At 37.7% G+C, this 14,332-nt stretch overlaps 1 long non-coding RNA gene across 1 annotated transcript; it reads left to right on the forward strand.

The window, feature by feature from the left end:
* Positions 1–214: 214 nt before the first annotated feature.
* LOC136179977 (uncharacterized) lies at positions 215–1,543 on the forward strand. The gene is made up of 2 exons (XR_010666891.1): positions 215–478; positions 1,084–1,543. It is a non-coding gene; the product is annotated as an uncharacterized lncRNA (long non-coding RNA).
* The last annotated feature ends 12,789 nt before the right edge of the window (positions 1,544–14,332 follow it).

A 14,332-nucleotide genomic window follows, 5' to 3' on the forward strand; every position in this document is an offset into this window, starting at 1 on the left:
TCTCAGTCGACATTTTCTTGAAATGTACTCGATTTGGAGTTAAGGGTATTAGAGAAGCGAACACACCTCATCGTCCATCCACATAAATGCTTCTGTGTTCGCATTTTTGTATGTTTACACCTCACGCTCTGCAGAAGGATCATATGTGTGCATTCGCGTATTTATTCATTACAAAGTCACAGTGCAACTACCAACCTGGGTTAGGGTTAGTGGTAACCATAGACTGTAAATATTACTGGACGAACCCTGACCCGTCTGTGACATAGGCAGAAAATGAGTCCAATCGACGGCCGCATCCATATTGGATTTGCAGTCTCAACCTAACTTCGGATCAACCTAGCCACAGCAGTAAGGCGGGACCGGCGGGACTTAGCTCCGCCCATTCAGCTCGACGTTAGCAGTCCACTTGACAGCATAGCTAACAGCTAGGCTGCTATCATCCTCTATTCCTGCTCGTCCTGAGAAAACTCTATAAACAGTAAGTTAGCATTTAACTTTTCTACAACACAGTTAAAACGAATTATATTCAACACAAATATTTAATTAAAGTCTTAAAACTACACTTTTTTAAATATACAACTATGGTTATTAGTTATTTGTCAGAGCAGTTAGACTTGTCAGTGTTAGCAGAGAAATACATTAAAAAAGTTTTATCCATAGACTGTAAATAAATGTGAGACATCCAGAAGAAATCAATATTATAAAGCATACAGTTCATGTTACTGTTCTGACAAAAAGAGGAATGTCTGTGTTTTATATTTACTGATGTCAACAGCGATGAGGTGAACATGACAATTGAAAAATAATTATTTAGTATTTATTATAAGACATTTGTTTTCTATTGAACCCCGTGAAGTCATGGAGTCTGTGGACAGTGTCAGCTTCACACCAAAAACTTTAAGTATTAGAAAAAATAGTGTTTAAGACTGGCATCTATTATGATGTGTTGCAGCTACCTTGTTCAATATTATTCCTGCAGATGTGGCTCATAACAAAAAAACACCCTGAGCTGTCACATGTAGTTAACTGTACATTTTGTCTTGTCTGAGGCATTAATTGAACACCTTTGTATTTCTCTTATAGACACAGTGTGGATTATTGGTGACTTGTCCGTCGAGGTGCCCAGAGAGCTGCAGAGACAGAGGAAGAAACCTGAGCTTCAACAACATCTGCATTTGTTGGTTCTTCTGGGGTGGACTTCGGTTGCTTCTCTTCAACAGCTCGCTGTGAGGGAGGTCTCCCCCGGATGGCCTGAGTGATGTCACCCACAGGCTGAGAGCTGAGACGGGTTTTAAGCCTTTTGACAAACCGTTACACCGCGCCCACCTGTCAAGCTGGTCAGCTACACGCCTTATTGTGAATAACTCTTATCCTTCATCAAAACATTCACCCCCCCCGTACAGTGTGTGTCCATCAAGACATGAGCTAATCACACCTATTTGTTTGTTTTGTACCAAGCTGTAAACATGTTCATCTCTGCTGTAAAAACAGACTTTTTTTAATGTTGTTTTTCAGATTAAATAAATATTTCTATATAAATGCACTCCTTTATGTCTACTTATGAGTATACATTTCAGATTAATGCTCAACTCAATAGCTTAGGGAAGGAAGTCTACTTTTACACAACTTCTTACTCTTTTGATAAATACTAATGTAGTTCATTTCTGAAAATGGGATGGAACAGAGTCATTGCAAAAATTTGCCCTTAAACACAGCCCCATTCTTAAACCAAGATACGTGGAGAGTAAATAAGATCAATAACTGGTGAATAAAAACACAGTTAAAAATGATTTAGAAATGTAGTCTTCCCTGATCAATATCACATAATATCAACTTCTCCCATCTAAACTGGACAAAGGGTTTTAAAATGGGAAGAAAATAGTTTGATTGCAAGTTGTTTGGAGGAGATCTAGTTTTATTTGAACAGCATGAATACAGTCTCTAAGGTGCAAACCCTCCTCCTCCTCCTGAAGCCTGTGGAGCTCCTTCATGTACTGCTGTCTTATCTGCTGGCCATCTTCTCTCAGCAGAACTTCAACTGTTGAAAAGTCATTCAGAAGAAGCTCAAGCATGTGACATGGATCCAGGAGAACATGGACTTTTAGTGAGGGGTCTTCAGGATGGCAAAGAAAGAGAGAAAATATCAGTTATTCATTAAATCATTTTTTTTGTTCTCATCTATTTTTCTGTATTCATCTGTGTGTAAGAGCACATTTATGAATTCAACAGTGTACTACCCAGACAACAAAGGTCCAGTATTCAGGTAATCAACATCTATTCAAAGTTAAGAAGATAAACATTATTGTAATCATGCTGTTTTCAGCTCTCTCACTCACACAATGATATTCCACATCAAATTGTCTCAGATTTTGTGAGGAAAAATTAAGCAATTTATTGTGGATAGTACTCCATCTTAACATTAATTAATGAATTATTTAAATCATTAACAGGTCCCAACTCTCTGTGCTTCAGTACAGAACATACAGTAACTCATTTATTATTAACATGAGCTCAGTACATGGCTGTATTCTTCAAACTATTTCTTATACTTTATATCTATGTGCTTTAAATCTTATTTTCATTCCACATGTTATTTATATTTTATATTTCTATTGCTATATTCTGTGTATGAGTTCAGTGAAAATTAATATGGTTATTAATATAGTTCTTAATGGTTACAGATGCTCTTTTACAAAGTGATTTTTTTTTTATTTGTTAACAGTTTGCTCAAATCTTAAGACACTACATCAACCATGTAACTTTAATGTCATCCTCTATAACCTACACAGCACATTAGGTTCAGTTCAGTTTATGTTACTGACGGATAATTACTACACAAAGTTTGTTTTTTAATGTCCACATTTACGTGGAGTATAACATTCATCATAACGTCAGATAACCATATTTACAGTCTGTGGTTAACCACCGAGGTGAACCTTTAGCTTCTAACATCACACAAACTCACTATTTTCAACAACAACATCTTAACAACAAACATTTCTAAACCATTGACCGTAAAAAATGTAAATAATGAGCTACACAGTTAGCCGACTGGTTTACAAGCTAACGCTAAACAAGCTAGGTCCGTAAATATAAACACATGAGTAAGCAGTAAATATAACACTACTATATCACTTACCGAAAAAAACTGAAGCATCAACTTGTTGGATGGTCTGTTAACCACACAGCAAGCCATGTATGTTGTCAGATATGTGTTAAACAAACTCTCCAAACGAAGTAAGAAAGAGGAGAAATCAGACGGATCAAGCTGTTAGCCTCCTGACCTGCTGACCTGACAGACAGATGCAGCGCGCACAGCTGTCAATCAAATCTGACACAACCAAATATGGGCATAGTCGTTTTCCTTAATAGAATAAAATCCGATGAGTTATAAAAAAATTCACCCCCCCCACAGTGTGAGGAGAAGGGGCCGTCAACTTCTCAGATACATCTCGTTTTTTGAACCAGGCTGTAAACATGTTGATTCCTGTGGTAAAAACGGGCTTTTTTGGCTGTGGGCTTATGGCACTTCCGGCGCTTCTGCAGCCAGCCTCAAGCGGAACCTCGAGGAACTGCAGTTTTTTGTACTTCCGCATACGCTTCATTTTTTGAGACCGGAGGTTGCCCCTTGGTGGTAACATTGTCCTCTGAACGTGGACCTTATTTAAAATCGAAAAACGTTTCCCTTTCCAGCGGATCTGTCGTGTGAATGTTGCCTTAAACGCAGCTTTAGCTGAGCAAACGCACACCCAACTATCTGCAGGTGACGTAAAGACCTCCACACCACAGCAAATAATGTAATAATCGTGCAACACAATGAATTTATAATCAAAGCCAACCCTTTAAATAATCTTTTTATCGGTTTGTTGTGGCAGCACTAGCCATCACTAAATACTTTTTAAAGTATACAGATAACTGCTACTGGATTTCTGATAGTAAGAAAGCATTTATTTTCTCAGCATGTCAGGCATTCTGATTTAAATAAGCTTTCAAAAAGGGTATATGTTTATGAATTTACAACAGAAACTAGTTGTTCAGATAAGTTCTCCTAATATTACAGTATATACTGTACTAAATAGATGGAAATGAAGTAGGCCTGAAACTGTTCCTCCAATCACTTACAAAAAGCCTCGAGTCAAATCATTTTCCTTGAGGCTTCTTTAAAATCCAAAAGTTTGAATCATCATTTATTTACTTTTACTGGCCCCACTAATCATATCAACTCCTAACAATAACATATCTGAAAAAGGTTACTGTAAAAAAAAAAAGTATAAAGTAAATTAACTGTTAAAGGTGCACTATAGAGTTTTGGTAGAGAAATGTGAAAGTTGGAGAAATGTACACATTCTGTGGTATATGTTCATAACTCTAAACACAAACTGTCCTCAGAGGAAAATGTAGTCCCTGTAACTCTGTTTGAAGATACAATGTTACAAGAGAAGTTATGGTGGAGGGCTGCAACATTAATGCTCCTGGTAGCTTTTTAGCTCCAAACAGTGTTCCAGGGACCCAATTTTTCTTTGAGTAAAGTTTGTGTATTCAGTTCAGAAAATTGTTTCACTTCTCCAACTTTCAAATTACACTACCAAATCAAAATAGTGCACCTTTAAAGAGTAAAAAAAATGTCTTTGTTTTGCTGAAGTAAAAGGTGTTCCCATAAATGAAAGTACATTATCGAGTTTAATGACTTTAAAGTGTAATATTTATGTACTGTAGGTGTAGTAATAAGACAAGATAAACTAATCTTTTTTTAGCCCCACAGCAAAGGGAATTTGCATTATTACAGCCTGACCTGCGGGAAATAGGCGTGGAACCCAATAATTATTGTGTGTGTGTGTGTGTGTGTGTGTGTGTGTGTGTGTGTGTGTGTGTGTTTAAAATAAACATATAAAACATTTTAACAAAAAAATAAATCTAATTCATTGTATTCATTCGTCTATTGATTCATTGGAAACGTTAATGACTTGACTGTAAAAAGTAAGGGGCCTAAGCCACAATGCCAATAAGCAACAATTGTCTCATGACAGCACCCATCGGTGACTCAGTCAGATCAAGTGTCTAATACAGCATATGTTCTGAACACCAGTACAAATGACGCAAAAACGCATGTCTGACTTTTTATGGAAAGCCCAAAACAGACAAAAAGAGACTGAGCCTTGAGTTGGCGGATCAAGAGGAGGAGGAGGGAGCAGACTTGGAGCCGAGTAATCCTACCAGCAGCAGCAGCTGTAGCACCTCCGAATACGCACCCTGCAGAAGTGTTTTGGAGATTGTGCTTAGGCATACAAATGTTGTTTTTTTATGCTGCCGCCGAGCAGTCTGCACTTGTGTGGTGATGTGGTTTTAATGTGTCATGCATAAATGAGTGTTGATGTTCAGCACCATGGACAGCGTACAAGCATAGAAAAGCAGGGCCCATAACATTCGGCCTGGCACCACTGTGTGTGTGTGTGTGTGTGTGTGTGTGTGTGTGTGTGTGTGTGTGTGTGTGTGTGTGTGTGTGTGTGTGTGTGTGTGTGTGTGTGTGTGTGTGTGTGTGTCCCACAGCAGCAACTAATACTACATTCTAGTCATTTATCAATGTTTTACTTAAGCTATAGGCAATGCACAGTCAACGTCAATCCTGGCTTAACTCGACCCCACCCACCTCCTCTTTTTTATTCTCTCCCCCGCTCAAAATACGATCCCGCGGCTATGATTACAGCAGTAAAACAAAGAAAAAAATTATTTTCATTAGTGATGTTACAGTATCCAAAGAGTCAAATGATTCAGAGAGTTCTGCAGATATAACAGGTGCACTGTCTTTGTTTGGTTTGTCCATACAACAGGGAGTCTTTGGTGCAAAATTGACAATAAAACATTGAAATCCATTTTCTTCGTATTTAAAGAGAAAATGTTGAAATGCTTGAAATAGAACAATCGGACTTCGTTAAAGCTGTTTTTAACTTGTCAGTGTTGGTGAGGCAGAATGGTTATACAATTCTGCCTTAAGTTACTCAGACTTAAAATCTCAGATAAGACAACAAAGACAACATCTTCAGACAACAAAAAAACAGAACATTCTTGAGCAAACTGAAATGCTCTGTCATGAAAAGGAAACGTTTATATCTAGAGAAAAAAAAACCTCAGTGAGAAAAGAAAAGATCACATATCGCTTTGATTCAAAATATTTCACTTTAATTAGATTCCACTTTTTGCAGTGTTCAGATAAAAATATAACTGCCTGGCTGGGGATTAAAAGGGGGGAATAATTTAACCTTATTAAAATCTTATTTAACATGAGCTGTATGCACCTAGAAGCCTCTATCAGAACTGAACTGGCTCAGAGGGTAGAAAAAGTCAAAGTCACACAAAAGGCCTGAGTTGTCATTGAGTCCTGAGTCAAGTGATTCCAGTAGCTGAGGAATAGAGTGAGACAAGTCCTGGTGAAATAGGGTGCTGCTCGCTCACAGGTGATCTATAGTTTGTCAGCACCAATCAGCCTGGAATGGGAGAACAGTCCATTCATCTGCGCACGGCTTATTGAAGGGGGGTGGGTTGCTTTTGAATGCCTCAAGCTCTCAGCTCCTTCCACAGGCACTCTTGGATAGGGCCTATTTATCTTCCTCTTTATTGGTTCAGAATGCACTTTTTGATTTATACGTCCATATGATTCTTCTCACTGTAAAGAATTCCCCTGCACAAAGCAATAAGGCTAGAAGTCATGAGCATGAAGAATAAGTCTCAAGGAATACGTCTCTACTAACATGAAGTAAGTATCAACAGGATGTCTGCATAACAGACATAAACAGCATCACCCTTGTTGTTCTTGCAGACTTCAGTATCAGTGATTAAGACCCAGTGGATTTTGGAGAAAAAATTTGTTTAACATATGCATATTACTCAGATTTGCATTTAGACAACGTACTGTATCTGAAGGTCGACAGTGTGAGAGCTTATTGTTCTATCAGCAAACATGTTTCAGAAACAAAGAGTTGAAGGTAAATGTGGATGTTTTAGATCTCTGACTGAACCAATCTCATTTTAATAATGTACTACCTTTTACTATTCATCGCTAAAAAAGACATCTATGCGATAACATTTTTGCTGACTCATTGTTTGTGGTTAATATACTGTGATATAAAGTGCGGATTGGGCCAAGTTATTTGGTCAAAGACGCGCTCCAACTGAGCCGATGATTCCCATAAAGCACAACTAGCCGTGCTTTACTGTTTTGCCAGTGTGGCCAGTTCTTATGGAAGTATTCCCTAAGTTAACTTTTTTGTTCTTCCCTGTTCTGTACTCTGATTTTGTGCTCCTTCAAAGAAACCTTTCACTCGTTACATGTTTGGACATACGTCACGCACATATTCATTGAGAAAGAGTAATTTATGAGTTAAGTAAATGACACAAAATTAATACAAAAAAAGCAACAACTGAGCATAGAGTTAACATGTGTATTTATTAAAGTAGGTGAAAGTGCATGTAGACTAAATAAATACATAAAAATGTGTTTCTATCCACTGAGTATGTGTCTGTAGTTACTGTTTGTGTTAGTAGTTTTCCTCTTTATGGCCGAGCTGACAGGAAACATGGCTACATGCTATCCTGCGTGGTTGTGAGAAGAACAGCTCCAGGGTTCTATTGTAATTTAAGTCAGCCACTGGTGGGCCATTGATGCTGACTTTCATGTAGGCTGTCAGACCGCTCCGCAGGACGGCCTCGATCTTTACATAACGTGGAAGGAGGTTAGATGTTTTTTACTTAATATTAAAAAAACATATAGATAGAATCTAAGCTTGTGAGAAGATGATGTGATTAATTTATCATATCTTCAGTTTTCGGATCAAACACAGGTTACTGACGATACATTTCTGACTGTTGTAACCTGGAACAACCAATACACACAAACACCTCTCATGTAATATGAGCAGAGTTGGGCATGCACATTTGGTTATTTATTTATTTTTTAACGTGGATGTTAATTTAAAATTATTATCAAAGAAGAAGAACAAGAACAAGAACAAGAACAAGAACAAGAACAAGAGAAGGAGTTTATTATCATGAAGAACTTGGACAGGAAGGAAGAAAGAAAGACAGAAAGACAGAAAGAAAGAAAGAAAGACAGAAAGAAAGAAAGAAAGAAAGACAGAAAGAAAGACAGAAAGAAAGACAGAAAGAAAGAAAGAAAGAAAGAAAGAAAGATCATTTGGACACAAGATCCGCTACATTCAGGCCCTGCTTTCTGGTCTTGTACTTTATATAGGAGTAATGACTTCAAGCAAGCCGACTGCAGTAAAAAGAAAATGTCATGGGTGTTGTGGGACCCTGAGCAAAGTGAGGATATCTATTCTTTCTTGTTAAATATGTTGTCTGGAGCTCACAGGATGTCGTTTGCGTGGAGGACTACTAATGATCACATGCATTTTTAATGCACACAGTGAGGCTGACACATACAGGGACAATTAGATGCAATTGCTGTGTGAGAGGACACCAGCATACAACAAAAAAATAACAAGAAAGCAACAAATTAAATGTCTAATTTTACTTAAGAATGTATTAATTATGATCTCTGTTCTCAAAGTAACTCTAGAATAATTGTCCTCCAAAACAGTCAGGGTCTGTATCGAGAAGTTCTAACAGCAGTTGTTGGAAACTTACTGAGTCAAATAATCCAATTGATAAAATAAAAATCTCTCTGCAGATTACATCAAAACTGGTTTGTACCACTTCTGTAAAATGAGGATCTTTGTACTTTGATCTGCTGCCCTCTCAGTGCGGTGTCTGATCTTCTGTTTAAAATGGAAAATGAAGGTTTTTTTTAATGATGCTGCAGGCATGATGTGCTGCCAATAACAACCCATTGTAAAGAATGCCCTCTCACGTATTAACTACTGTCCTTTATAAAACCGCCATCATCAGAATTTGGAATGTGTTCATTTATGGCATCAGGTGAAATGTCATCAGGCCTCATCAGTCATTTAAATACAAAGGCACATTCTAGACAGGATTTTATATAGGATGCTTCAAGCCAGAGCAGCACAAGCGATAAGGGCCGCAGCTTTATCAGTTATAATGAAGCAGTCATGGAGTCAACTTTTGGAGAGCAGCTGGATCCTGTTGTGAAGCTCAACTGGTTTATTAGTTAGAGTTGGCTCTGAATTTTCCCATGAACCCGACATGAAACCACACTTCGCCACACCGCAGCTTCCAAATTTACCCTGTGCCCTCTGTGCTCCTAAGCACCAACTTTTAAAAAGTATTTGAAGATTTCATCTAAAAAGAGTGGAATTTACTGCAGTGCCATAAAAGCAAGCGCTATCAGAGAAGCACAAGGCATGTTCAATAAAACAATATGAGATAGTAAAGGGTGAGCAATAATGCATCTCGGAGGCAGATTAAATGAAAATCAGGGAACCACTAAGGCTTGTAATAATGTTCTGTGACAGGCCGGCTATAAAAAAAAGGGCAGTCACTCTTACATCTCAGCATGGCATACTATGTTATTTCAGAGAAAGAAACAATCTATTCAAATGACTTTAGATAGGTGTTGAATAAGAAATATATTTTCAATCAATATATTTTAGATGATGGAATTATGAATCCTTTCTGAATAGAAAAAAAAAACTCTGACATTTATTTACCCTACTATACCATAATATTAATGGACGAAGCCTGAGTGACGTCAGCCATCTGTTAGGGCAGGGGGCTCCGGAGGCTCTTCGGCAGCAGCCGCCATTCTGGAAATGCTGTCTCAGCCTCACTTTCAGTCAACAAAAGGACAGGCTGAGAACTGAAGCTGAGGCGGGTTAAAAGCCTCTTGATGAACCTTTACATCGCGCCGACCTGTCGATCAGGTCAGACACTCGGCCAACTGTGACAATAACACGTATAGTTCACAAAATCAAAATGGAGCCATTTGAAGAAATCACCCCTCGTACAGTGTGTGCTCATGATGACAATAACTAATCAGACCAATTTTGTTTTTTTGTACCAGGCTGTAAACATGTTAATGTCTACGGTAAAAACAGGCTGATTGGGCTGTGGTGTGTACTGTAAGTGATGTTCATGCTCCTGGAGCCAGCCTCAAGAGGACACTTGATGAACTGAAGGATTTTGCACTTCTGCATCAGCTTCATTTTCAAGACTGGGGGAGAAACTAAACACCTATTGATACCAACTAAAATCACCTCAAAAAGAAGTCTTTGAATTGTTCATGATTTCTTGTGTTAAATAAAGCTCTCAGGGGGTCCAGTAATGTATTTCAGACACATTGGCTAAGCCAGTAGAGAAAGGCCTCAGCAGGATATTGTGTTTGCAGCACACACAAGAGTCTATGTGAAAAGATTATCTTAAGGGTTATTCCATTCTCTAAATTCAAAAGGCACAACTGAACAGATGAAAAAAAAAAAAGTAATGTTGAAGTTTAAATTCAACAGGTTGAAGGTTTCATCACAGACGACAAGAATTTTAATTGAGCTCTATTCACAAGGTGCACAACTGAGGCGCAAATCCATGCAGGCTTTTTTCTCTGTCTTCATCACTCCATGCCCAGAGGTATCAAAGCCTTCTCTTTGTTTCCATGGAAACTTTTCACCCTTTACATTTCCTATTGTCACTCATGTTTTTTTTTTTGCTTGTCCATCTCAATGAGGCAGAGTTCTGATGGTATTCAACACCAGACACTTACACCAGGGTTGTACGAGCTAATGAACTCAGATCTATACATCGAGCGAGTCATCGTGGGACATTGGCTCAAGGACTTTAACCTTGATTCAACGGGAGATCCAATAGGAATGTGGTAAAGTAATATGCATTCATACATGTAGAGCTTTTCATAACGTGCTGCACATTAAGTTTGACAGCTCCAAGGTGTTACATCCAGTCAATGCCATCCTGTCACATCATACACTATTTCATAAATGGAGGATTCATTTTTTCAGAACAATAATAGAAAAACAATATAGACTAAGTTTTCTCTTTAATGGTTCAGCGGTTTACAGCGTATTCATTCTGAAGGTTTCTCAGGGAATCCAGTTTAAAACATGTTAAAAGCTGTCAAGAGAGATTTCAGTTCATCCATCTATCCAATGTTGTAACTGTTTAACAAAAGTCTCTGAGAAAACAAAGCATTGTGAAAACACAAGTCTGATCATCAACACAGTTTCATTTGGCCACATTCAACAGAGCTTCTGGTTGTTAACAACTGAGTGACCCATCATTTTCTTGTTAAATTACCCATCAATTGTGGAAGTAGCCTACTAGTAGATATTTAAAAAAATCTGGATTAATGCTGTATCAGTGAACTTGTGTTAATGCTTCTGCCAATCTCATAGTTAAAAAGTCTGGGTTCAATATATTTTAAGAAGGGCTGTCAGCATTAACTAGTTAATCAAATGCTATTTTGTCCCTTAAGGCGCACCGTGGATGAGCCCCCTCAGTGTCTCCCTGTACTCACAGTGATAGAAAAGAACGACCATGATGCTCTTTAAATACAGTATCTCATTTCACTTTAAAAATAAACTGTCAGCTCAGCTACCAGGAGGTCCTTACATTATTTCAAAATAAAAGCCTAACAGTTTTTATTTGTAAATGGGAATTAATGGAATTTCAAAGATGCAATTAAATGTGATTAATCGCTATTAATGAAATGTAACAATTAATCACAAAATGTCATTAATAGTGCAAAAATATAATCATTTGACAGCCCTAATTTCAAGATATGTGAATGAAAGGTTAAAGGGATACTTCACCCATTTGCATTAAGCTTTGTATCATTAGAAACCTGCTAGTATTTTTGAATGGTCGTGCATCCCGCCCTCATTTTCCCCTGAGATGGGAAACCTTTGTATTTTGTATTAAGTCTGAAAAGGAGCTTCCAGTGACGCAAAATGCAGATTTTTGCGTCACTGTTGCGGTTAGCAGGGTGAAACTACAACGCTAGTTCCTCATATTTTTGACCACTGAAGCTACAGACCAATCACAGATCAGTGGGTGGGAACTCACTCCCAGAATCAAAACTTAATGTCCGCCATATTGCTTGGAAGCTATGCTAACAGGCTCTATGGAGAAAGCTGATAATGGCGAAAAAATATAAATATAGCGGCGAGACGGCTGCTGCCGACAGGCTGGTCTAGTGTTATGGCTGCTGCGGCCGCCGGGAGCCCGGCCCCCGGGAGCTGCCCGCAACACAAGACCGGCCTGTCGGCAGCAGCCGTCTCGCGGCTATATTGCTATATTGCAGCCGCCGGCCGAGTCTCCTGTTTTCTGCCAGGAATTTCCAAGATCAATTCTGGAAGAAATTTCGGAATCAGTTGAGGAAATGGCCTTATGTGTTGAAGTAAATATGTCTGTAAATGTTTTTATTACTATATTTCTACTGCTATATTGTATATTTTGGAGAAACTGTATCAATCGAATTTCACTCTGGGATGAATAAAGTATTTCTGATTCTGAACCATCTCAATGCCTGTTGTAAGCTGGCTCATATCATAGGCTCATGTCATACCCTCAGTTTATATCTCATACAGACTGTTAGTTTACTAGTTAAAGAAATCAGTGCATTGATAAATTATTAACTGAAATGTCATTGTAATAAATAGTTTAAAGCTGCATAAAGAGGAAGAAAAATTAATGGAAGGACGTTATTGTTACACCCCTGAATAAGGAGAGAAATAATCACGAGAGTGATTCAGTTGTGTTTCCTCATCAAGAGTGTTTAGTTATGAATTACATGTTTACAGAAATATAACAATGTACAAAAGTACACATTTACAACATCTTTCACATTTCAGAATGAATAGAGGTGGAGGTAGGATATACACCTTTTCCTTTTACAAACAATAACAAACAGTATTTTCCTGCAATAAATCTTTTCCTCACATTTCTTTTAAGCATCAAATATATGTCTTAAACTCGTATTGAGCTAATAAAAGTGCATGAGTCCAACTACATAAGAAAATGAAACAACTTAAATACATCCTCACTCCTGTGAAACAGAAGACTACACACAGAACACGCCGCGGCGCAGCTACGGGTTGTGCTGTGGCTCTGAGCACGGGCTCGTATGCTAGCAAACTTACTGTTCTGAAACTTAACTTTAAACTTACTCAAACATCGAAATTACTTAGTCATGAAACTCTTTACTTGTTAGTAAGTTATTTCGGACATGTTAGCTGTGTTTATGACCATAAACAAACCTGAATAAGGAGAGAAATAATCACGAGAGTGATTCAGTTGTGTTTCCTCATCAAGGGCGTTTAGTGTAATGAGGAAAACACCTTGATTTCTCCTGGTATGTGGGCGGAGACAAAAGCAATCGCTCCCAGATAATCTAACTCAGACAAGTCAGTAGATCACAGATACACATCAACAAATCTTATTTTTAACAATAAAGAATGAACTAAATCATGTCTATTAAATATTTCAGCATCTTTAACCTTTTCTTTTAACATAAAACTGATATTTAATCATTTTCACTTATTTATACTTTTTATTCACTCTCTATGTAACTTCTTGTGACTATGCAATGTTTTTATGCACAATCAATTATTTAACCCTCTAACAGATCATGAACTCTGTGTTTTATTCTTAACTGAAAGTGCATTCCTTTTTAACATGTCACATTATATCTTATATGACTTCTTGAAGTGAAAGAGCTACAACTATCGCTCACTGCACTGAGAATCAACATCCAAAATGAAAATGGCAGCTTGTGGCTCATTATTTGTCATCTGAAATGAAATAGTTAAGCTACATTAGCATACAAGCTAAAACAAATCTTGCTGTAACATAAAGTAGGTATAGGCTAAGTGTAAGTAAAAAAAATTGAAGTTTATCGTATGGGTTGGCAGATGATGTCCTGGACTTAAAACGACAGGTAGCCAGAAAGAGTACTCCATACATACACCTTTACTCTTAACACTATGTTACGTTTAGATGAACCTTAACTGACATGTTGGTGCATCTTATGAATGTGGATATAACGGAAGACTTCTCAAATATGTGCAGCAGAATTCTTCCTCTATTTTAAAACCGCCAAAATCACTGTTATCCCAATTACAGCTTCTTTGCCTTGTTCAAATTAATATCTGGATTGGTGAGAGAAAAGAGAAAACGGGATAGTTTTAATGAAGGTATGGTAGGAAAAGAAATCCGTCACGGCTAAGGCCAAGAATTAAATTAAAAAGACATACTTTTGAAGAGTATCTGGGTAAAAAACCAAGAAAACTCAGCCCTAACTCAGTTACTGAAAACATTTAGCCTTACCTGGACTAAAGCTTTATTGTAAAATGTGTCCCTTTAGAAGCCATATCATTGAAAAAAAGTAACGTTTCATAAATTCATGTGTGAA

Source organism: Labrus bergylta, chromosome 9 (assembly GCF_963930695.1).
Source record: "Labrus bergylta chromosome 9, fLabBer1.1, whole genome shotgun sequence".
Classification (NCBI taxonomy): Eukaryota; Metazoa; Chordata; class Actinopteri; order Labriformes; family Labridae; genus Labrus; species Labrus bergylta.